Source organism: Camelus dromedarius, chromosome 11 (genome assembly GCF_036321535.1).
Source record: "Camelus dromedarius isolate mCamDro1 chromosome 11, mCamDro1.pat, whole genome shotgun sequence".
In the NCBI taxonomy this organism is placed as follows: Eukaryota; Metazoa; Chordata; class Mammalia; order Artiodactyla; family Camelidae; genus Camelus; species Camelus dromedarius.
The window spans coordinates 42,111,024-42,137,071 of NC_087446.1; the positions used below are offsets into that span (position 1 = coordinate 42,111,024).

The following is a 26,048-nucleotide window of genomic DNA, read 5'->3' on the forward strand; positions in this document are numbered from 1 at the left end:
ATCAGTTAAAACTGAATATACTTATAACTTATACTCAGCAATTCCACTCCTCAGTATACACCCAACAGAAATGCATGTATGTATTCAACAAATGGCAGGTATTATTTGTAATATTCCCAAATTAGAAACACCTTAAATGTAATCAACAGTAGAGTGGATACAAAAATCATGGCATATTCATTCATACAGTAGAATAATATGCAAGAATGAGAATAAACAAACTATAACTCACACACACAAAAGGATGAAACTCACAAACATACTGCTGAGTAGAAAGAGCCAGCTGCAAAACAGTATATGCTTGTGGTTACTTTATTATAAAATTTAAAAACAGGCAAAAGTAATCTGTGATTGTAGGAGTCAGACTGTTACGTTAGCCCTGGAGGGTGGGCGGGTTGTAAGTGGAAGAGGGCAGAGGGAGGTATCTGGAGGTGCTAATGAGATTCTTGATCTGGGTATGAGCCGTATATGTGTGTGTTCATTTTGTGAAAATTAATTGAGCTGTATACTTATTGTTCACTTTCAGTATGCACTTTTATAATTCAATAAAAAAATTACGTTATGCAAAGCAATTTATGTATCTAATATCTTTCCTACCCATGAGGGTAGAACCATATCTGGCTTGTTCACTGCAATATGATCAACTCCTGGACAGTGCCTAACATACTGTTTCTTATTGAGTGGTTAATTAATGACTTTTTCAGAGTTTCCTTAATATCACGGATGCTTTTTTATCCCCCTTATCAGTGGAGAAGCATTGACCCATGTTTTACCAAATATCTTTAGATGCTGAAAGGCAGTTGTTTCAGATAGACCAGCTTACAGAAGAGAGAATGGAGAATAAAATGCAGTAAGGAGCTGGACTATAAGCTCCCTGGGGGCAAGAGCTTTGGTATTGCTTGTTCACCACACCATACTGATGACTTTCCAGGTATAATTCATTTAATCTTCACAACAACCAATGAGGTACCTCACAAATGAGGTCACTGATGAGAAGACTGGGGCTTAAAGAGGTTGGACGGCACAGTAAGAAATAAAACTGCCAAGATTCAAATCCTGGATATGAACTTAATCACAACTCTGTTATTATCTCTGGTCATAGTAGGCACTTGAAAAATACTTGTGGAAATTGTCCATCACAGACCCCTCCAACATCCCTTATTTTTCTCCTCCCCACTTATCCACACGGTCATTATCACACACTAACAGTCGGGTCTCAGGGTAGGCTAAGGGCTGAGGAGCTGGGGGAGGGAGAGCAGGAAAGTCTTTTTAGCCCAGCCTTCCAGTTTGGAAAGTCTCAAATACAGACTTTTGACGTCATTCCCAAATAAACATGCATGTGCAGTAACATTCGCTCTTAGGACTGGAAGGAATTGTCCATCACATGACCTTAAACTTGGGCCCCACTCCCTACAGCATACCCAACATAAATGTTGCTTATCAATGGTGTAATTTTTTGAAAAGCAAGAAAATTATATCTCACTTATTTAAATGTAGGTGTAAATATTACTCATTTATTCAACATAAACGTTTTAAAATGCAGCACAATGTTTGTAACTGTTTTGGCGGTTCACTTTTTAACATCCCAGGAATATTAAATAGGAAACAAATGGAAGTGGCCCAGGCACAGTGATCTGGGGGGAGACCCTGGCTATGCACAGACCGGTTCTGTGCGCACAGCAGCGTTTCATCTCCTGCCAACCCCGGGTGTAACTGCTGCTACTGGGGAGAGACAAAAGGGGAGCCCTCGGGCTAATTTGAATCACTGCAACCCACAGAAAACTGAAAGCCTCATTTAGTTTCAACTTTTTACCCTGCAAGGCTCGTTCCTAGGGTGGCTTTTCAATAGCAACAAAAATGCTTGCTTTTACTTTCATTTCTTTCCCTCTTCATCTCCAGCCACCAGTGGAGGTTCTCCTGAGGTTTGTTCTTTTTTTTTTTTTTTTTGGCTTTGCTTTTAATACTTACTTTTTTTTTTAGATTAAAGCATAGTCAGTTACAATGTGTTAATTTCTAGTGCACAGCACAGTGTCCCAGTCATACATGTACATATATATATATTTGTTTTCATATTCTTTTTCATTAAAGGTTATTACAAGATATTGAATATAGTTCCCTGTGCTACAGACAAATTTTTTAATCTGTTTTTATATATAGTGGCTAACATTTACAAATCTCAGACTCCCAAGGTTATCCCTTCCTACCCCCAATCCTCCCGAGGTTTTGCCGACAAAGGTGAACGATAATAACACCTCCCACTGACACAGGCTCCCCAGCAGTTCACAGAACCTTACAGTTCAGTCCCCTTCTGTACTCTCAAGAGCCCTGTAGACAGCAGTTCCTACTCTTGTTGACAGTTGTGACTGACAACCCCCACCCCCAAGGAGAAGTGACTTGTTCCAGATCACAGTACAACTAAATGGCCAAGTATGGCACTCACCCCTGGGGTGGAGAGAAACACATAATACAGTCCGTGGAGGGAGACCTTGAGTGTTGCCTTAAAACCGCTTTGCTTATCTATGCCTTTACTTTCTATTGCAAAAAAAATACAAAAAAAATTTTTTTTTAATTTCAGTTTGGTAGTTTTACCATGTTCATCTCCTACAAAAATCAATCCATTTCAATTTCTTTTAAGCTGCACTCTATGCCTGTAGAAATTGTCTGTGTGAACCAGGTGAAGGAATTAATTTTCATCTGCTACAGAAATCAAAAGGGGGAAAACACATTCGGCAGAGGATGAAGCCACTCGATTTCAAAAGGGGAAAAAGAAAAAACGAATATAGCATAAAAGGGAAAATATTTCAAATTTGCAAGGAATCCTCATGCTCTCATTTTTGTTTGGCTTCGCCTACCCGTGGCATTCCAAGCAATCTGTCTTTTAGCACCACAGCTGTGAAATATATGCACTTAAGGAGACTCAGTTATAACCCTTCCCCTGATTTTATTAGGCTCCTCACTTCCAGTGGGTTTCATATTGTAGGCAGTGTCTTGCTGTGGGCTCTCACCCTGAGCTATCTACACTGTTTCACAATCCTGTTTTACAGAGTAAGTTATATCTAACAGAAGTTAGCAGGCTTGGGGAAATGGTAACCATCAGAATGACAGTCACAGAACCACATCACCATCTTTGAACAACAGTTTGTTATATATACCATTATTCAGGCGATCCTAGAAGAATGGGCCAGTTTAAGAGTACACTTAACTACAGACTTTGTATCAGAAATTTGCATCTGCTAGATTAGGAGTCTACCAACTTTTTTTTTTTTTTTTGTAAAAGGGTAGGAAACAGGTATCTTAAGCTTTGCAAGCTGTACAGTCTCTCTCTCGACTACTCAACTCTGCCATTGCAAGGAAAGCAGCCATGGACAGTAGACAATAGGTGAGCGAGAGGATATGGTTGTGTTTTAGCAGAATGTTATTTACAAAAACAGACCGGTGGTCAGATCTGTGACATGGAGCATAGGCTGGGTGATGAATATGTTTGCTACCACTTAAAGACTTACCCAAGACTCTAAGCCTTAAACATCTATTTGGCAACTTGAAAAAGTGTGTGAATGTGTGTGTTTGTGTGGGCGAAGGGGGGAGGGGGGAGGGAGGCAGGCATTACGTGAAAATTAAAATGAAATTTTTCATGAGAAAAGATTGAAGAGAGTAGGTATTTTCCAGATACGTTGAAGGATACATTCTTTTTCTACATCACAGTAAAATTCATATAAAACAGGTTATCAGAATAAACAGAATCTGTTTTTTTAAAATGCGGATACGTTGAATAGACCGATAATACCCAAATGAGCATTGAGCACTTCAGTTTTGCCCACCAGCAGAGTCTCCCTTCCAGGAATTCTAGCACACAAAGTGTCACACCAATTCAGTGTCACACGTTTCCCAGCCTGGCTCCTCCTTCAATCTTGGTGGTACCGTCAGGCGTTACACTGGTTGCTTTCATTCAGATAAAGCACACGGCTTATAGAGAGCTCAGCATGGCTTTTCCAAGACCCGTCACTTTCTCATTTTTGTTGATGGTGATGTCCTGTCCTTTACTTGAGGGTTTTCCTGAGATTTTAACAGATGCTTCCCAGTGAGGATTTTATGTAGATTTCAAACAAACCAGTGAGTTGAAAACCTCCTGTGCCAGGCAGCACGTTGTGGAGCATCCAGGGAAAGCAGTGTCGTTCCCTTTACTGCAGAACCTTCCCTCTGCTCGATGCTGCCAGCCTTACAGGCAAATCGCTGGCGGGCAGTTCAAACGATTGCATTCCAAAAATAGTACTTGCACATTATTGTAATATATTCCAAAATATGCAAGGAAATTGCATATACACCAAGAGGGAGTGTATTGTTTGGTCCTTAACTATCCTGTAGGCTGCCCTGCTGAGTCCCAGGATAACACGAGCAGGCCTGCCCTCTTCTTTCTCAGGAAACAGGAGGCAGCATCTTGGGGTGGAGAGGAGGAAAGGTTCTGTCTCTGCAATTCGTTGCCTGTCTTTCCCTGGCTGGACCAGGCTTAAAGATCTTTTCTTGTCTCCAGCCGGGCTTTTCCAGTGGCGTAGCAGTCATGGCACTGTTTTCTAGTATTCTTTCATCCTCTGTGCCTGACTGCAAGACCACTTTCAAACTTGTCATTGGGGTCTTATTGTCCCTCCTCCTTGAGCTGCTTGTACAAAGGGAGGGTGAGGGAGGCTCATCCTTTGCTAATGTCAGTGTCTCCCAAATACATGAATGAATGAGATCTTCATGTATTCGTCTTTGGATTCCATGAGGCCTCCTGTCTACGAGTCACTCTTCCAGGGCTGGGGGTAACGAGGAAACAGGCAAAATTCCTCCCCTTGTGGAGTATGCATTCTAGTGGAGGGAGTCAGAAAGCTAAAAATAAAAATATTAATTTAACAAGTGGTAAGTTCTGTGGAGAAAAGTAAAATAGGAAAGGGGGAAAGAATACTGGAGGAGGGGGTATGATTTTAAATATGGCAGTCAAGGCAGGCATCACTAAGAAGGAGACGTTTGAGCAAAGAGCTGGAAGGGCTAAGGGAGAGAGTTGCATAGATTTCTGGGAAAGAGAGTTCCAGGTGGAGACAACAGCAAGGGAAAGGGCCTACAGTAACGTCCGCCGACTGGAGAAACAGCCCTGAGTACTGAGGCTGGGCCAAAGGGAAGAGGACTAGACCATGAAGAGGACATGGGCATTTATTCTAAATGAGATAGACCAATCACAGTGGAACCTTCAACAACACGTGTTTGAACTGCTCAAGTCCACTTATATGGGGGTTTTTCCATGAAATAAGTTTGACCTCACATACTACAGTACTACCTGATCCAACCCGAGGTTGGCTGAATCCATGGGTGCAGGACTGTGGACATGGACGGCCTGTAAAGTTATACACTGAGGATTGGTGCCCCCGACCCCTGCATCGTTCGAGGGTCAACTGTACTTGCTTTTCTGGATTTTCAAATATCTGTTTGGGTATGATCTATTCAACGGCTTTAACTAATGGTTAAAGCCATTCGTTGAGGAAAAATAACACCTGCCTTTCCTTACAGGGAATGTTGAAGGGCTCAAATGAGCATCAGTATGGGAGCTTAGACTATTCAATAAGCTGGTGACACAACTACTTAATTAACAACTGTTTATTGAGTGCCGACCATGGGGAAGGTAAATGGGACTTGTGCAAGAGAGGAGAGAAGGGGTATTGAATTGGAGCAGGCAGGAAGAAAGTAACCAAGATCAGTGAGATGGGGAAGGAGGAACAAGGAAAGGGAAATAAAGGTGATAATTTCCCATGCCTAACCACAGGGATAACGAGCGTAACCTTGGGAGTTGAGCCGACCTTGTTTCAAATCTTAGATACTCTACTTACTGGCTGTGTGACCTTGGGCAAGTCACTACTCTGAGATTGTTTGTCTCTATGTAAAATAGAGATTGGATATTTGCCTCAGAGCATGTTGGCAGGATTAAAAGATATTGCACATAAATATCTAGCACAATGCCAGCAGTGATTTACTCACTAGTCACTTCACTATTGTGATTGTCATCGTCATCATCATCCTAGGAGGACAGGAGACTAGAAGCAGCCCTGTGTCTTCTGACGGGGGAAAGTAAAAGCAGGAAAGACTTCCCTGAAGAGAAAACTTGACATAAGATTCATTTTAAAAGCAGCTGAGGGTATGATTATGCACTGGGATCTAACTTATTACATGAATTGGGATGAGCCTAAAGGGACATCTCTTCAGTAGTAATTCAGATCCCTAGGAATTTGGCTCGGCTGTGACACAGAATTTATCCTGGAGAATGTACATCTATAGGAAAAAAGAATTCTGGGAAAACACGGTGATGATTACACATTAAAAACAAATACAGGAGACCTTGTATGACTTGGATACAGACTGTAATGTATTAGCAGTTCCAGGAAAAGCAGAAGACAGATTTGTAACTGAGCAATGCAGAAATGAAACAGTGCTATGCCAAGGAAGAAGGGATTGAGTTAATCAGCTGCCAAGTGCTTTTCCATTTGGGACAGACAAGGTTTATAGCAGGCAGCAGGAACAGCCAAAGACTTGATATACATGAATCTCATAAAATTATCTGAATATATTCTGTACTGTAATAGGCATCTGCCACCTTTTTTCGTTTGGCATCCCTTCCTGCAGAGAACTGCCCCCTCTAATCCCATGTGATTCTCTTGAGTCTGTCAATCAAGGGGCCCTGCTACCCACACCACAGGGATGAACTTGTGACCCAGGGTGTTCAATCAGCATATCCCACTTCCTGGGCCATAGTGATTGGTCCAGAGGAAGGCACATAACCTAAACATGACCAATCAGGTTTTCTGAGGGGACTGATATGGCTGCTGAAAGTTAGAGTCTCTTCTTTTGAGATTTATGGCTGTCAGTATCACATAAGCCTGGAGCTTCCTAGAGCCCTGTTGTTACCATGGGGAACAAGACTAACAATTAAGACCAAACCTAGACAAGAAAAATCAGGAGAAGGAAAGGAGGGAAGGAGGGAGGGAAGGAGGGAGGGAAGAAGGAAGGGAGGGAGAGACACAGAGACAGAGACACAGAGAGAGATTCCTATCGATACTATTTGACTGCTTGTGCCCCTCGATTCAGCCATGCCTGAACCTGCCATTTCTTGGGACTTTTCAGTTATGTGAGCTGACAGTTTACTCTTTAGCTCCTTTTGCTACTTTCAGTTTGAACTGGATTTTTTTCCATTTACAACCAAATGAGTCAATTAAGAAAAGTTTGAAAGAAATCATGATCTAACCAAAGGATATAAAGGCAATTTGTGGCAAACTAAACGAAAGTATGTAATTCAGTCTACCCAAAAAAGATAAGACATTTAAAGACAGTACCAAAGATTTGGGTAAAGATGTAATTTGGGGTTTAAATGGCAGGATTAAAAGATGTTGCACATAAATATCTAGCACAATGCCAGCAGTGATTTACTCACTAGTCACTTCACTATTATAATTGTCATCGTCATCATCCCCTAAATCAATCCCCTAAAAAGGACAAGAGCATGGCTCCCCCATGGACATGGCAGATAGAACAGTACTCAGTGTGTCTGTCTGTGGCTTGGGCAGAATCCTTCTAGAAGTTTGTAGCCCTGTGCCCCGTGTCCTGGTCTTGAACATCTGATTAATAAGTAACTATATCACAGCCCCAAGCCTATTAACCCAGAACCCTCAGTGCACCTGAGGTGGTAAAACTGCTCCCCTCCCTTGGAAAATGGTTTTACAACTATAGGAGGCTTAGAATTAAACCTAGGATCATGAAGTGAATTTGCCCTGTAGTATTAATACTATTTATTAATAGATTTAGGAATGGAAGGTATAATTTATGTGTTTAAGATGTTAGTAATGTTTAAGAAAATCTGACCTATTAGAGAATCTGAAAATAGCTTCATGATTTCAGCTTGAAATTCATACTAAATTTTGTTCTCATAACCTTAAATTGAAAAGTTCTGATAATTCGATAACATTTATAAACAGTCTTTGAATGTTTTGACTCATTATGTTTTTAAGGGTGAATTTTTAGATTTCCAAGTACTTTGATTTTGCTTGTTGGGGTTTAAATCAGCCTTGTCAGGCATCTAAATTACTTGATATATTCAATTATAAATGTTATTAAAACCTTAGGGGAATATAATTGATGGCTTATTAATATGACTAATTGTGTAGAGGATTTTAATCTACTTAAATTGAATTACATAAGTGGAAGGATGGTTTTAAATTTTATCAAAATGACTTGGTTTATAAGTAAAATCAGAATTGCAGAGTGAACTTAGGGGCCTAAGGAAATTATAGTTTCAGTTTGCAGCTTAAGTTAGTTAAATATTATTTCAATATTCAAATATCTATTTCCTTTCTGTGCACAAAAGCCCTCACTTCCCCCAAATTGAAAAAAAAAAAAATCACATCGACACACATGGTAAGGAACATCATTATAGAGGCAAAAGCCATAGATGAAACAGCACTTCTGTAGAGAATGAGAAATGTGGGGCCTGCCTGGGGCCTGAGGTCAGGCAAACTCGATAAAAATATTCATAAAACAATGATGAATCAACTGGACCAGCTATCAGGAGCTAAAATAAGATCAAAGAATCAACAGCTCACGTGGTAATAACCAAAACTGACTAATTCATTCGTTTTTATTCAACAAATACTTAGTGAACACATATTACATGTCAGGTCCTGTGCTAGCAGTTCTAAGATCCAGAGGAAGAACAGAAAATATGCATTATAGTTTGAATGTTAAAAAGAGAAAGAGAGGAAATAATTGGAAATGAAGGAGAGATGCCAGCAGAAGGTTGCTTTGATAGAGGAAAGGCCTGGTTGTCTTGTCTCAGATTCCTTGGCTTCGCCTTATATCAGTAAACATAGGAAATAAGAAGCAAGAGTATTTCAAGACATCCACAGAGGACAAAAAAAAAAAAAAGTTCATAAGAAAAGAAAATGAGGTTAAAGCTTTCAGTAATAATAGACTCCAGACACAAAAGAGAAAAGGCTGGAGGGGAGAGTAATCGAGCTGGAGACAAGTGGAGGAGGCAGGTGGCACAGCCATCGATGGGGAGCAAGGGGGTGTTCCCACGAAGGCTCACAGGGCTAATTAGAATGAGACAACTATGGGGAGAGCACAGCATAAGGTAGGAACAGGCAGTCCAAATAACAGGAAGGGGAAAACAAACTCTGATGGGGTAAGTCTGTGGGATTCTGAGAAGAAAATCTGGAGATGAGTTGAGGCACAAGAAACAAGACTGAACACTGGAACGGCTTGTTCCAAAGGACTGGAGTTGGGCGCGTCTCACCGCTCTGGAGAGGAGAGGAAGGGAGACACGTGGTACAGGGACAGCTGGAGAAGAGAGGCAGATGATGGTGCTGTAGATGAAGCAGGGTGAGCCTGCTCCCGGGGCCTTACTGCTGACGAGAGTACATGCCTTTGGCAGTCCTGCTGATGACATCTTGGCCATGCCTTCTCATGATCCCGAGGCAGACAGCCAGAAAAATGGAATACGTAATATAAATGATGCTTTTGGCAAGGTGTATGTGTGTATGTAATTTTGTTACGATTATTTTAAAAATACTCCCCAAACATAAGTTAAATGTAATCATTCTAGAAAAATTAGAAAAGACAGATGACCAAATCAAACATGAGAAAAGGAAAATCACCACCGTAAGCAGAAGAGTGCTATTTCTGAGGGAGAAAAGGCCACTTTTCTAATTAGTTATTTAAAGCTTTTTTGCAGGAATTTCCCACCCATTCCTACCCGACCCTGAAAGTTGGTAGTGATAGTTCATAGCCAGGAAAGGTAATAAACAAGCTGTCAAGTCCCAGTGAAGAAAAACTCTTTTAATCAGCTAATCTAAAATATTCCCTCAAGTTCCTATAAAGATAGGGTGACAAGATCTGCAAATGTTTCCTTTCAAGTAATCATCAGACTGCTGGGTAGCACACACACGAGGAAACAACCTACGACCAGGGAAAGAACCATCCTAAAGGATTCAAGAACACAGTGTTGAGTGCTCACGTGTGGCTGGGCAATAATGCCTTTGCCCACCAACCAGACTGGAAAATTTCATAACTCAGGGACCCTTGAGCAGAGAGCTCAGAAAGGTCTTGCCTCAGTAGAGGGGTAAAGTTAGTCCTAAACTAAATACTGCTGTGTGGTCTTGCCTAACTAGTCTTAAAGGTATGACCTGAAAGAATGACCCTATTTCCAAGCAGCTTAGCTGCATCCCAAAACAAAGTTCAAGGATATTTATAGGAATAATAATAATAATAATAATAATAATAATAATAATAATAATAATAATAATAATAATATAAAAACACTTAATAGGGAAAAATACCCAATGTCTGGCATACAATAGAAAAATCACCAGGAAATCAAAGAAGCAGAAAAATATAACCATGATGAGGAAAAAAATACTGTCAACTGAAACTGAACCCAAACTGAGGCAGATGTTAGAAGTAGCCAACAAGAATATTAAAACAGCTATTACTGCTGTATATTGTATGTTTAAAAAGTTAAGTAGAGACATGGAAGATACTGAAAAGATACCAAACTTCTAGAAATGAAAAAATTTTAAAAATACATATTTGAGGTGAAAGATTACACTGAGGAGGATTAATAGCAAGTTAAACATTTCGGAAGAAAAGATTAGTGAACCTGAAAACACAGCAATAGAAACTGTCCAAAATGGAACGTAAACAAATATGATGTGGGAAGTTGAAGGACATTTCTTGAAGGTAGGCTGTGAGAAGTTAAGATGTACGCTGTAAACTCCAAAGCTACTATTTTATATATGTATAAAATACATACACACTCACACTTCTAAATGAGTGATAGCTAATAAACCAACAAAAGGAGTTAAAATGGAATCATGAAAATAATTTAGTCAACCAAAAGGAGGCAGAAAAGAGGGGGAAATGAAGAAATAATAGATGGAATAAATAGAAAATAGAAAGGTGGTAAATTTAAACCTTAGCATATCAATAATCATATTAAATGTTATTATTTAGACATCCTAATTGAGATTGTCAGGATTGGGTAAAAAAAAGGAAAAATCAAACTATATCCTTCCTATAAGAAAGGCACTTTATATGAAAAGAAACAAGTTAAACATAAAAGGATAGAAAAGATACGCCATGCTGTTATGGACTAAATTTGTCCCCCTCACTTCCCCTGCCCCAAATTCCTATGTTAAAGCCCTAACTCCCAACGTGAATGTATTTGGAAATGGTGCCTTTAAGGAGGTGATTAATCTTAAATGAGGTGATAAGTGTGGGGCCCTAATACCATGAGACTGGTGTCCTTGTAAGAAGAGGGAGAGACACCAGGGATGTGATTTCTCCAAGCACACAGAGAAAAGGCCATGGGAGGGCACAGCAAGAAGGCACCATCTGCAAGTCAGGGAGAGTGGCCTCACCAGGCATCAAGCCTGCTGGTACCTTGGTCTTGGAATTCCAGTCTCCAGAACTGTGAAAAAATTAATTTCTGTTGTTTGAGTCACCAGGCCGTGGTATTTTGTTATGGCAACCTGAACACACTGATACACATGCTAAGATTAATCAGAACAAAGCTGAAGTGACTAGATTGATGTCAGACAAAGTAAATATGAGAGCAAAGAATAGCACCAGGGACAAAGGCCATTCCATGATGATCAAAAGTCAAGTCATCAAGAGTACGTAACAATTCTAAATATTTGTGTACCTAACAAGAGCAATTCAAAATACAGGAGACAAAAACTCAGAGAACGGCAAAGAGAGATAGACAAATCTACAACCAAAATAAAAATCAATACCCCTCTCTCAATAATCAGTAAAACGATAAAGAGAAAAATCAGTAAAGATCTAGAAGACCTAAACAAATCTACCCACCGACATGACCTATTTGATATTTATAGAATACATCACCAAACAACAGCTGTACCCACATTCTTCAAGTGTACATGTAACATTAACCAAGATAGACCATGCCTTAATAAATGCAAATAAATTCAAGTCCAACAGAGTATGCTGTCTATCTACAATTGAATTGAATTAGAAATCAATAATAGAAAGATTTCTGGAAAATTTACAAATTCTTGCAAACAAAATAACACACTTCTTAACAACCTATGGATAAAAGAAGTCAAAAGGGAAAGCAGAAAGTATTTGAATTAATTGAAAGTGAAAAAAAGAACATATAAAAATTTGTAGGATGCAGCTAAAAAAGTATTTGTATGGGGTGGGAGGGATTTATAGCACTAAATGTCTTTATTAAAAGAAAAGAAATGTTTCAAATCAATGATCTAGCCCCCTCTTAAGAAACCAGGGGAGAAAAAAAGAGCAAATAAATCCAAAATAAGCAGAAGAAAAGAAATAGTAAAGACCACAGTGGAATTCAATAAAATATAAGTCAGAAAAACAATGGAGAAAATCAGTGAAGCCAAAAGCTGGATATTAAAGATCAATAAAAATTACAAGCCTCTAGTTACAATGATCAGGTTAGGGATGACACACATTACCAATATCAGGAATGAGAAAGGTGACATCACTACAGATTCTAAATATTAATGGGATAACAAGGGTATATAATGAACACTTCCATGCCGAAATTATCAACAACTTAGATGAAATAGAACATTTTTTGAAAGACACAGACTATAAAAACCATAAAAGACCCTGAAAACTGTAAAAACCGTAAAAGACCCCGAAAACTATAAAAACCATAAAAGGCCCCCAAAAGTCAAAGCAATCTTGAAAAAAGAACAAAGCTGGAAGTACCACACTTTCTGATTTTTTAAATATATTATAATATATAATATAATATATCACAAAGCTATTAAAACAGTATGGTACAGGCATAGAAACAGACCAATGGAACAGAATAGAGAGCCCAGAAGTAAACCAATGCAAATGCAGTCAAGAGTGCCAAGAATACACAATGGGGAAAAGATAGTCTCTTCAACAAATGGTACTGGGAAAACTGGATATGCACATGTGAAAGAATGAAATTGAACCCTTATCTTATACCATACACAGAAATCAACTCAAAATGGATTAAAACCTGAAACACAAAACCTGAAACTATAACCTTCCTAAAAGAAAACATAGGGGAAAAGCTTCATGACATTGGTGTAGGCAATGATTTCTTGGATATGAAACTAAAAGTATAAACAACAAATCAAAAAGAGACAAATGGGACTACATCAAACTAAAAAAGCTTCTTTCTGCACAGCGAAGGAAACAGTCAACAGAGTGAAAAGGCAGTCTTACAGAATGGGAGAAAATATTTGCAAATCATGTATTTGATAAAGGGCTAATACCCAAAATGTATGAGGAACTCCTACAATTTAATAGCAAAAAAAAAAATTTATTATTTTAAAATGGGCAAAGGACTTGAATAAACACTGATCCAGCCATTCTATTTCTATACATTTATCCAAGAGAAATGAAATCTATTGAAATTGTCAAAAACTGGGGGAAAAAAACATCAAACACACCTGTATGTCCTCTTAGATACAGTATCTCTTAATTCCCTTTATGTTTGATGAAGAAATCTAATTTCACCTTTCCTCCACCTCTCTCCCCTTCTCTTCAAACCTCCATTCCAGAATACTATTGTTGTTAAATTTGTTCTGTAACTAGTTACTTTTTCATGCATTGTCTATAAATTCACTGTTAAATTGAGAACTAAAAAATAGTAGTCACAATAATATTTGTTTGGAAATATTGTTCACTGCAGAATCGAATATTACCTGTAGTAATTCAGCCTGTAGAGGAAATGTAACTCTTGTCAATAAATCTTTGCTATTGGAAGTAGAAAGTAACTTTAGAGTCTGGAAAGAGTTAGGAAGGCACAATGTCATAATGACCTAATGTGCCTTGGCCTTGTCACAAGGTCACCCAACTTCTTAATCATTATATTTGTTAGATGAAATCCATGCTCTACCGAGAGAGATTCTTCACAGAGCCTCTGACTTCTGGTTCTCGTTTGGATGGAAGGCTCTCTAGGCCTGCCTCAAATTTCTCATCCTGGAATCACTTTTCTCTACAATCCTGGGTTAGAGCTACTGTTTCTTGGAGCCTGGGACTTCCTTGTACTTGGATTCTCTTTGTTTTGCTTGAGTAGTTTAGAAATAGTCTGTGGGTGGTAAATGGTTTGTGTTTTTGCATATTTGAATATGTCTCACTCTTGATTGGTAGTTTGGCTGGGTAGAGAATTTTTGGTTCAAAGACATTTTTCCCTCAACATTTTGCAGACACTCTGCTTGTTTTTTTGTTTTTTTCCTGTTATCTAGAATTGCTGATGATCTCTCCAACGTCAACTGGATTCCCTTCTTTTTTTTTTTTTTTTTGACGTATAGTCGATTTACAATGTTGTGTCAATTTCTGTTGTGCAGCATAGTGATTCAGTGATATATATATATGTATATATATAATATGTTTATATATATGTGTATATATATAATATGTTTATATATATGTGAATATATATATAATATGTTTATATATATATACACATATATTCCTTTTCATATTCTTTTTTGTTATAGGCCATTACAAGATATTGAATATAGTTCCCTGTGCTCTACAGAAGGACTTTGTTGTTTATCTATTTTATATACAGTAGTTAGTATCTACAAATCCCAAACTCCCAATTTATCCCTCCCTCTTCCCCCTCCAACCTCATAACCATAAGTTTGTTTTCTGTGTCTGTCTCTGTTTTGTAAATAAGTTCATTTGCATCCTTTTTTTTTTTTTAATTTTAGATTCCACATGTGAGTGATAATCATATGGTATTTTTCTTTCTCTTTCTGGCTTACTTCACTTAGTATGACAATCTCCAGGTCAATTTCTTTCTGAGTGACCTATTCTTTTAGCTTTTAGAAGCTTCTCTCTATTCCCAGTGTCTAAAATGTCACAGGAACATGTCTTGGGGTGGGTTTGTTCACTCATTAACTTCTGCATTTTCTAGGCTCTTATAATCTGAAGTCCTGTTTCTTCATACTTAGAAATTCTGCCTTGTTCTTCTCTGTTTTGTGCATTTTCTCATTCTAAACATCCTTTCGGATGATAAAACTTTTGGACTGTTCTCTGATCTTGTTATTTTTCTCCCATATTTTCCATCCCTTTAACATTTTCTTCTCCATTCAGAGACATTTCTTGCATTCTTTCTTCCATTGAATTTTTAACTTCCACAATTATTTTTCTCATTTGAAGCACACTTTTTTGTTTTTTGATCTTTTCCTTAGCAGCCTGTTTTTTGGTTTGCAAATGCTTTTTTTTTTTTAATGTTCTTCTGTGAGGAAACAAAATAAAATTACTTTAAAGATAGCTTCTATTTCCTGAATTATCTGTTTCCTCCAGGATGACTTCATTGATTTCCACTTGCCTTTCTGTCCTTATTTCTTCCAAGATTTTTATGATCTTTGGCTATCAATTCATGGTTATAACTGAGGCAGACCAGCTTGTTTAATGCAGAGAGCTTTCTTTGCCTCAGTTGGTCTTGCCTTCCATCCACATGGTTGGGCCTTTTGACTGGCAGACTTTGCTTTAGACCTTGAGGGGCAAGAGAAGGAGTACGATGCCCCTCCCCAACTCTTCCACCTCCCAGTCAAAATGAAGAGAATTTCCTTCAGAGCAGGCTGATGATCCCCTTCTAGGGCTATATCCCGTGCAGACTCTTCTCAATTATTTTAAAAATTAATCCTCTGGTTTTAGTCTGAGCATGTGACACAGGGAAGGGGAATGTGGGCTCTGACTCACAGTTATTCCACGGTTGACTTCTGTCCAACTTTCCTCTCATACTCCGAGTTTTGAGCCTCTCTGTGGGTCTGCTGCCAGGAAAAATAGCTGGGGCCCCTACTGCAGCCTTCTCCTGTGAATGTGATTGAATCTCTTAATACAATTCCAAGTATTTTTTACTTTTAAGAACTGTGTCTATATCTCTAGTACCCAGATGTCCCTTGCCCTGCGCCCAGGACTGTCTTGAATTTATTCTCTGTTCCTCTTTACTGTCATGTCTGTGGGGCTTGGGGGCAGGAAAGGGATGTATGTACGTGCTCTGTCTGCCATCATGAACAAGAATTCCCATTGTATTTTTGGACGTCTTTATGATTTATTCCTTATTTTTAGGCAATAAACTCCTAATGGCTTCCACTTAGGGCTGGCCTAAACTAGTTTTATGTTCTCTTATCCTCCCCAGGTCAACTGTTTCTAGTTCTACTAACCATGCCTCTTTGAATTTCTAGTCTTCCTATCATTCTGATCATTTTCTTTTGAACTTCCTCCATCTCTCTAAAGGAATTCAATGCAACACCTAGGGTAGTAAAGCTAGAAGCTATTTCATAGTAATCCAGTCCTTCCTACCACAACACACATCCACATTGTCCAGTTATTTCCCTGCCCTTGACATGTACCACCAACACCTGCTTTGGAAAGATTCCATATAATGGGTGATATATTTAAAACCATAAAATGATGAAAAGATAGCAAGGGGAATTTCCATCTAAGAATTTCCAGGCTCTCTAGCACAGCATCTAACTTGTAGACAATTGTTGTATCACTTAAATAAATGTCATTTTAAAACTCTTAATTTTAGTCATTTTGTAAAGAATGGTACTATGTACTAAGGAAGACATTTGGGCTAAATTATTCCTAAGTTGATTGAATCATGCAACTGAACTCACTATATTTTTTTTTCAAGTATTTGAAATACAACTTCAAAACTCCAACACATTTCTCACTAGCAAAAATGAACACTTTTTCTAAAAGCCTAAAATTGTTGTAAAATCACTACTAATTAAAATATATATAACTCAAAAATCAATTTAAAAAAAGATAAAGACAAGCATTATACCAATCTAAAACATCACAGCTGTGGTGACATCCCTTGATAGCAGTTTTAAAATCTAAATAAAATATCGTCTGACAAAATTACATGGTACAATTCTCAGCTAACATGGATATTTTTCTGATATGTGTACCTTACTAGAAATCTCCCCTGCCCCCAGTTCCTTGAGGAGCACATTTTAAAACTGTAAAAGAAAAAAAGTTTTATGAGTATATTAATATATACAGACAGATTTATAAATCAGATGATTTGAAAGACCAAAACATTTTACAGGACTCTTGTAGAAAGAAGTTTTCAAAATCTGTCTATTTGTTTGCTTGTTAAAGAGTTATTTAGGAAACTACTACATGCTAGGTATTAGTGGTTCAATAATATACCAGAAAGATCTGCAGTCTCTATTTTCATGGAGTTGGGGGGGTTATAGCTCACTGGCAGAGTGCATGCTTAGCATGCACGAGGTCCTGGGTTCAATCCCCAGTGCCTCCATTAGAAAAAAAGAAGAAAAGATTCTATTTTCATGAAGTCCTATTTATTCAAATGTATTACATTTGTTTTCATATTTAAATTTATTAAAGCGCTGTTTTTTCTACAACGTTGGTTAAGGAAGATAGATTCCAATGCACATGAAAGGATGCCACCAGCCTCTAGAAAGCAAGAATCTTTTCCATTCTTTAGCATCTTTTCCATTCTCTGAGCCAAGTGGACTATGTCGGTAACATTTGTGGAATGTTGACTATGAGGAATCAGGGCTGAAATATTGGCAGGAAGCTCAGAAGTCATCTCAGGAAAAAATGTATTTGTTATCCCACCCTTGCTTCCTCTGATCAAACAACAGTTACTTTCTCTGGTCAGTGGGACTTTGGGGAGGAGGCATTCCAGGTTCTACAGGTGTGTGGCAGCACCTGGCATTGGTGGCCCTTTGAGATCACCTACCTTTACAACTGGCTCTCTTACAAGCCTCATAAAACATGCTGTGCTCTTGCCCTGGGCAGCTATTTTTAGTCCTCTGTGCACACCGTACTAATCCACACTTCCTTTCCTTTGCCTGAAATGCCCTTCCTGTCCTCATCCACCTGGAGTCCTCCTACTCAGGTTTCAAGGCTCAGCTCAAACACCGCCTCCTCCGGGAAGCCTCCACTGCCCTCCCAGGCTGGTTCGTCAGTGCAGGGGAGTTGTAGTAACAACTGTGAGAAAACACAGACCAGGAAATGGCTCTTGGTTCTAGCTTTTACCAGGTGTGGAGTTGTGTAAACTTTCTAAACATTAGTCTTTCTCATCGATCAAATAAATACAGGCGCCTTCCAGGGATGTCTTGAGGAGGAAATACAGTGGTGTCCGTGCAGCCCCCAAACACTGCTTCCTATGCCCTCCTCTCTCGTCGCACCTGGGGATGGATGGACTTAGAATCTCATGCTTGATCAACCATAGTCCTTATCTTGATAATCACTGGGATCACAATAAAAAAGTTTCAAATTAAAAACAGGGTTATAAACCAAAGCTCATTAAAGAGTTTCCAATTACAAAGATCCTTTGTGTGAAGAATGACTATAAAATAATTAAAATGATCTTTCACTTGATGTGCATGCATGTGATATTTTCAAAGACCTTGATCAAAAGCCTCAGCGCTGTGTGTTACAGGCTTATAAATTTTACATAGAGGTCATCCCTACATTCTTAGCAATCACATCTGCTCTTGTACCTGTTTGACAAACTCAGAGTGAGGCCAAGAACACAGTATATCGATAGCCAAGATTTCCAAAAGGCAATAACATTTTTAAAGCAATCATCATTACATGTAATAAGAATCTGCATTTTGTCCAAGTCTTTCGGGTGCCTTAACCACATTACAAACATCCAGTATTCCTCCTAGCATCTCCCGTGGCAGGTCTGCAGTGCTAGGATGACTCAATTGTCCCAATTTCCAGGGCTGTGTGCAGAAGTCCTTCCACATCAGTGTAGCGGAGTAATGCTGGGTGTGTTTTTTGAATAGGAGAAACCAGATAAAGAATATGGAGTCCTCCTAAAAGGCCAGAAAGTTTCATTTTCCAGGCTAGTTTTCATTCTGCTTTGAGATATTTGGGAATCCTTAATGCCTTACTCAGTCACTCACTCAGCAACTGATAGTTAAAAACACACAGTCTGGAATAAGAAGCCTGGGTTCAAGTTCCAGCTGTACCACTTACCAGATATGACGCCTTGAGTGAGCTACTTCCTCTGTGGTTTGGCTTCCGCATCTGTAAAATTGGAATAACAATTGAACCTACATTGTAAGACTGTGGGGATCAGTGCCCAGCACATAATTAATGTTCTCAATTATTGGAAACTATTAGCATTAACTTTTATCCCTATATTAGGCACTGAGATGCCATGGTGAACCTTAAATATTTAGTGGATGAATAATGCAAAACCACAATAGGATGAAGCTATAAATATTTTGAATACCCAGGTGGCTTCCATGAATGTCTGATGTCAGAGAGGAAGAATTTAAACATTCATACGATTAATTCTCAGCAACATGCTCATTTGCCCATTATATCTATATAGAAAGATATAATGAAATCATCCACCTGATGTCACAAAAGACAGACCAATGAGAATAAGCCAAGTAGCTCTGTGCACAGTATTCTTTTTTTAACTTGGCTGTCATATGATTTTTTTTTAATAAGCTTATAAACATTGTTTAATTTTTAACCAAATACGCTGACTCTCCAATGAGGTCAATGTTTGGAAATATATGTATCAACATTTAAACAACTCCAAACCATAAGAAAATCTTAAATACTTCATCCAGATTCTGTCTCAATATTGAAATAAGTGAGATGTGAAAATTAGGGGAAAGCATATTCTCAATTGGATCATTGTTTTTTGCTACCCTTTATATATGAGTAAAGGCATTTCAGGATGTTATCATTAAAACTGTTTTCAGCTAGAAACCAGTCCTAACAACTGCCAAACTTCCAGCGCTGCTTAAAAATACTCAAGAGAGCAGAACCACAATATTTATGTCTGCCTACAAGCACATAATCATCTTGTCTCAATTTTAAATATTGATATTTTCTTTTAAGATTCTTCAAAATGCATTTTCTGTGAAAAAGAGAATTCTAAAAGCATTATTTAAAGCTGCAGAAGAGCTAGAGGTATTAAGGAAGATGTGGAAAGAGTGAACACAAGCAATTAATACAAACCAAAAACGGTGCAGTGGGTCAAAGAATAGAGGGGCTGGAGGAAGACCATCACTTCCTTCCGATTATTGAGAGAAGGAGAATGTGTGTCCACATGACTAGGAGGGCTTGCTTTTTCTTTCTTTTTTTTTTTTTTTTTTAATTTTCCCAAAGATGATAAAATGTTAGGAACCAGGCACACTTAGAAAGTTGGCCTTTTCAGAGATTAACGTAGATTCAAGGGTTGTTGTTTTATTGTTTTATTGTTGTTGTTGTTTAAAGAACTAATGAAAACACACTACTGACAAGAGAATAGAAAACCAGAAAGAATGGTAAAGCCATCCTTCAAAGTGCAGTAATGGGAAGCTGCCTTCAGGTAGCCAGGCACGCTGAAACCACAACTGATCCCTGAAAAATCACACACACAACATATACACATGCATACATACTCAAAAGTAACAACTGATAAAGGAGAGAATTAACTGTTATTCAAAAGTAAATTTGCAGGCAGATACTATGTTTCCTTAAATTTTGCCCTATTTAAATAGTGAATTACAATTAAATACAAAGTCCTTTAATATTTTTGCTTATTGTGAGTTTTAGTTTTGGCCAAAAAAAAAAAAAAAAGGAAAATGGAAGAACAAGGTGTATGCTCTTTGGTCCCATTTACCTGGGGTTCTCCTGGCAGTAGCTTTTTTGGGTTCTAGATAGAATACTCTTTGTCATTTTATTGTTCTCCACATCAGGTTTTATTTCAGGAGGAAATAATTCCAAATATATGCATATATCCAAAATGTTATTTTTAAAGTGTTAAGGATGTTATGTCAGCATAATAATTATATCAATCTTTTCTTGGTGTGGCAACAAATTACTGTAAATTTCATAGCTTAACACAATACAAGTGTATAATCTTAGATATAGTTCTGCAGATTAAAAGTTCGACATGAGTCTCATTGGGCTAAAATCAAAGTGTCAGCAAGACTGCATTACTTTCTGGAAGCTCTAAGAAAGAATGTATGTCTCTGCCTTTTCCAGCTTCTAAAGGCCCCCTTCCTCCATCTTCAAGTCCCTTGCATCCCTCTGAATAAGTAAACCATAACTATGTCTCCCTCTGACTCTCTTCTCTAGTCTTCTTCTTCTCCCATTTTTAAGGACCCTTGTGATTACAGTGGGCCTACCTGGAGAATCCATGATAATCTCCCCATCTCAAGAGCAATTGTTTAACATCCTTAATTCCATCTGCAACTGTAACCCTCCTTTGTCATGTGTATAAATATGCCCTGGCCGCTGTAACAAAACACGACAGACTGGGTGGCTTAAACAACAGACATTAATTTTTTTTCCTGGTTCTGGAAGTTTAAGGCTGCAAGTCCAAGATCAAGGTGCCAGCAGAGTTAGAGTCTGGTGAGGTCTCTCTCCTTGGTTTGCAGGCAGCTGCCTTCTCACTGAGTCCTCACATGCCCTTTCCTCCATGTGCACAAGTGGAGAGGGGAGGGGAGGGCCCTTTCTCTTCTTAAAAAGACACTATTCCCATGGGATTAGGGCCCCACCCTTATGACTTCATTTCATCTTCATTTCTTCCTCAAGGGCACTGTCTCCAAATACAGTCACATTGAGAGTTAGGACTTAATAAAGAAAATTGTTCCTCTCCTTACAATACCTCTGACACCAAAAGTGTGGGTTTTTTTCCTTATCAACAACCATTCTTCAACTCTCCAGACACCAACTAGGTATCCTACAGCACTAACCCCTGGAGTTGGTACAGATTGCATAGGTTAAGGGCTCAGTCCTATGAGACTTCTCCCACTTCAGACACCAGTCATAAGTCCCAGGTTGTTGCCTGTACTCCTGACCATTCCAGCTATAAATTGCAGGTTCCCGCCCTTCCCCACCACCAGGTTCAATAATTTGCTATAAAGCCTCACAGAACTCAGGGAAACACTTCACCTAAGTTTACCATTTGATTATAAAGGTTATAAAAGGTACAAATATTCAGCCAGATGAAAAGGCACATAGGATGAGGTCTAGAAGGTTCCCGAGCACAGATGCTTCTGTTCCTGGGCAGTTAGAGTGCACCAGCCTCCTTGTGTATAAAGGCATTCACCAACCCAGAAGCTCTCTGAATCCTAGAGTTCACAGATTTTTATGGAGGCTTTTTCACATGTAGGCATGACAGTCTACTAACTCACTCTCCAGCCCCTCTCCCCTCCCCTGAGGTCCGGGGTTAGGGCTGAAAGTTCAGGCCTTGGGCTTTTCAGTGACCAGCCCTTATCCAGACACTACCTAGGGGCCCCCAGTCACCAGTCATCTCATTAGCATACAAAAAGACACCCTTATCACTATGGGGGTCCCAAGGGCCCTAGAAGCTCTTGCATAAGAAACTGCGGGCTAAGACCAAGTATATATTTCTTATTATATCACAATATCTCAAGGTGCAACATATGAATTTTGGTGGAGGACACAGTTCAGTCCGTAAGCTCATGTCATCCAACATACTCCCAGGCTCTGTGAATCAGGATATAGACACCTTTGTTTGAGCCGTTATTCTGCGTGCCACAGGGCTGTCCTTTGAATTGCAGCCCTACCTTAAGGATATGCTCCTGAGGTCAAGTGAGGCAGCAGTGATGAACTGATCAAAGATAGGGCCAGGAGGGGGAGGAATGACACCAGAGTGGGACAGTGGGTGTTTGGCCTTTTTTCCCCAAACTGGTTGTAATTGATGCTTGGGCCCCTTCCAAACCAAGAATCAGCTCTCCTTCTCTCTGGCACTGGATCAGTGTAAGCAGGTACTCCAAGTAAACAGCGGAAGGGACATTGGTGTCGGGCCCTCTAAACCCTGGGGCTGTGATGGTGGCAACACTGTGACAACTTGCAGGTGCCTGGAGGTTAAGCTGAATACCATTAAATGGTGCGTGCTGAGCAGATCCTGGCAAAGGAACTGTGGGGCAAGCACCCTGTACTGGGTTTTAAAATCCACATTTCCAGATAGCATGATGCATGAAAAAGGTAAGAAATGAGTGCAGGACACTATTTGTTATAAAGGAGTATGCCTCTGAAAAGTCCAGGGAGAAGCTGACTCTCAGAGCTGGAGTCACATGTGCAGACTCCCCTTCACGAAGGTCACTGGTTTAATCAGGCCCATTATTCATCATTTGTATGTCAGGACACACGGGGATGTGGCCATCTTGATAAAAGGCCTTCCTGCTCTCCATAGGAAATAATTAGCTCAGGGAGTAAGAAATCTGTAGATTCCAAGCCTAAAAGGAGACAGCAAGTATCTGAAGAACAAAAATAACTCAGCTGCAGCTTCCTCCTACCGTGTCAGCTCAACTAGACCACTTTACTACTGGCCAGAGGCTTGGTAATAAATTTTTACCCAGAATTAGCTACCATTCTGGTATCACCCAAAAGATCCAACAATGAAAGCCTGAAAGAAAGGCAGCAAGGATACACTTTCTTGTCCTTCTCCCATCCCACCCAACACACACATACATACAGATGTCTTATTGAAAAATAAATTTGTAAGCTGTACTGATATAAAAAGGATTTATGCTCTTCATGTTATGTTGGTTCCTAAGGACAGAAGGAAAACCAAACACCTATACATTAACTAAGATCTAGTCTCAGCCATATCCTAAACACAATGTCCATGTGTCAAGATAAGAACTGAGGCAATGCACACTGGAATACAGAAAAATCTGTTTGACCACTAAATCTTTCCTACGCCCATGGCAGACATTGCTAATCAACCACAGCATTATTTCCTATGAATCCAGAGGAAACATCACAGTCCCAAGACAAGATTCTAGGTAACCACTATCAAGCATTCCAGGTTGGCTTTAGAAATTCTACCCATTTGCGTCCCTGGCGTATAACATTTCTAATTTCTCCCTGTCTACCATCTTCTTCCTTACTTCCTCCAAACATGCACAGACCTCACTCTCTACAGCAAGTATTTGAGGAGCACCTATTGTATGCCAAGCACCGTTTAAGGCAACAGGAAATACAGAGATAGCAAGAACCAGCATGATCTCTATTCCAGTGTAAGTTACACTTAATGAGGGAGACAGACAATAAACAATCATTAAACACATAAACAAGATACTGGTAAGTGCTTTAAAGAAAATAAAACAGGGTAATATGATGAGGTGGGACTGGGGGTGGGAGAATGGGCATTGGTAGGGTAGTCAGGGAAGTGCTATCTGAGCAGGTGGAGTCAGATCTAAGTAATAAATGATGAGTCAATCACCACACAAAGAGGGGAGCAGTATTTCAGTGGAGGGAGCAGGAAGTGCAAAGGTCCTAAGGCAGGAATGAGATTGAGACATCCAGGGAACACACGGAAGATAGATGCGGCTGGAGCACACCGAGCCAGGGAGAATGGAATCAAATGAGGCTGGAAAGAGAGGAGAACCAGATCATGCAGGGTTGGAAGGAATGTCGAGGAAACTGCCCATTCTATCAGTGTGATGAGAGATCATTGGAGAGTTTTGCCACAATTTGATTTACTTTGCCTACTTAGGAAAAATTCTCACTTGATCCACCTTTCCTAATCATCTTTGTCTCTGTCTACACACATTCACTGCCATCCTTTGGGAGTGGATCTGCACCCACCACCCCGCTTCCTCACTAGTTTCCTCCTTAGCCACTTGGTAAAACACTCCTCTTCCTTCACTCTCCTGAAGCCTTTCTCAAGTGGCACTGACGGCTTCTTTTGCACATGTCTCTTTGACCCTCTCCAAGCGCTTCATTTACATGCTCAAGAATTTGGATGAAGGCCCCATTTTGCCCCAAACTCTATACCAGTCACTGGGGATACCATGGTTAGCAAGAAAGACAGTTCCTTACCCTCATGGAACAGGAAGGCTAACAATCCAACCAGTCCCAACAGTGAGGTTCAAGGTTCACGAAAGCAGGTCTGGCAGTTACGGAGGGAGACCACAGCAGGGGCAGCTCAGCTAGCCTAGGTGGGGCGGGCACAGGGAGGGCAGAGGAAGCACTGGCCTCCGGAGACCTGAAGACAGCAGGAATTAGCTGGGGGTGAACAGGAGGAGAACCACATTCCAGGTGGTGGAAACTGGAGGTGAGGAAGAGCACAGCAAGCAGTAGGAGCGGAAATGGTCCAGGGATGGGTCCATGAGACAGGAAGTGAACTTCCTCCCCCTTATTAAAGCACTCTGCTCGCCTGGTCCATAGCAATCTTCTTTGGTTTTTGTGTTTTTCCTTCCTTTACAAGTATTTTTCTTCTTAATAACGTACTAGGTTTTAAAAAGTATTAAAATGTGAATGCTCACTGTGAAAATTGATTAAAATATCTAAAGAAAATGAAAATGAAAATCAGATCCTTGTTAACACATTGGTCTATTCCCCTCTAATAGTTTTTCCTGTGCTCTCTGCCTCTGCCTCTTTTGGAGGGGAGGGCATTCGGCTTGGGGTCCTATTTTATTTTTGGAGGGGGGAATTTTTTGTTTAATATTACAATGTGAACATTTTGTCCTTGAAAACATAAATTTATTATAATTTATTAAACAGCTTTGATGGATACAAGCTTTATTCCTGAGTTTGTGCTACTAGATACAATTGTGATTATCCTTGTACATAAATCTTTGTTTACATCACAGATTATTCTGAGCTATATCCCTGGAAATAGAACTGTCAGGTAAAAAGCAAGTGAGATTTTCTGAAGCTCTTGGTGCAGACTTCCAAGTTACCCTCCAGAAAGGTTCTGCTGATTGCACCCCAGCAGCAGCAAATGAGTGTTTGGGGCCCCCCCACACCCTTGCTAGCATGGAGGATTCTTGTTTACCTAATTGTTGATACTTCATGGGTCAAGAAAGAAAAACAACTCATTGCTTTAATTTACATTACTTTGATTCACAATTTTAAATTATTTTTAATCGATTTATATTTCTCATATAAAATTTTTAAACATGTCATTTGTCCATTTATTTCACAGGCTTATGAGTGTATTTTTCTTAGTGACTTAAAACTCTTCAATAGATTATTTACATTGAATCTGTGAACCTTGAGGTTTTACAGGCAAGTAG

The 26,048-nt window shown here is 39.3% G+C and overlaps 1 long non-coding RNA gene across 1 annotated transcript; it reads right to left on the minus strand.

Annotated features, from left to right (window-relative positions):
* Positions 1-1,921: 1,921 nt before the first annotated feature.
* LOC135322538 (uncharacterized) lies at positions 1,922-19,066 on the minus strand. Its single transcript, XR_010383204.1, has 2 exons — positions 19,024-19,066; positions 1,922-4,863 (listed from the first exon to the last, which is right to left on the minus strand). It is a non-coding gene; the product is annotated as an uncharacterized LOC135322538 (long non-coding RNA).
* Between the last annotated feature and the right edge of the window lie 6,982 nt (positions 19,067-26,048).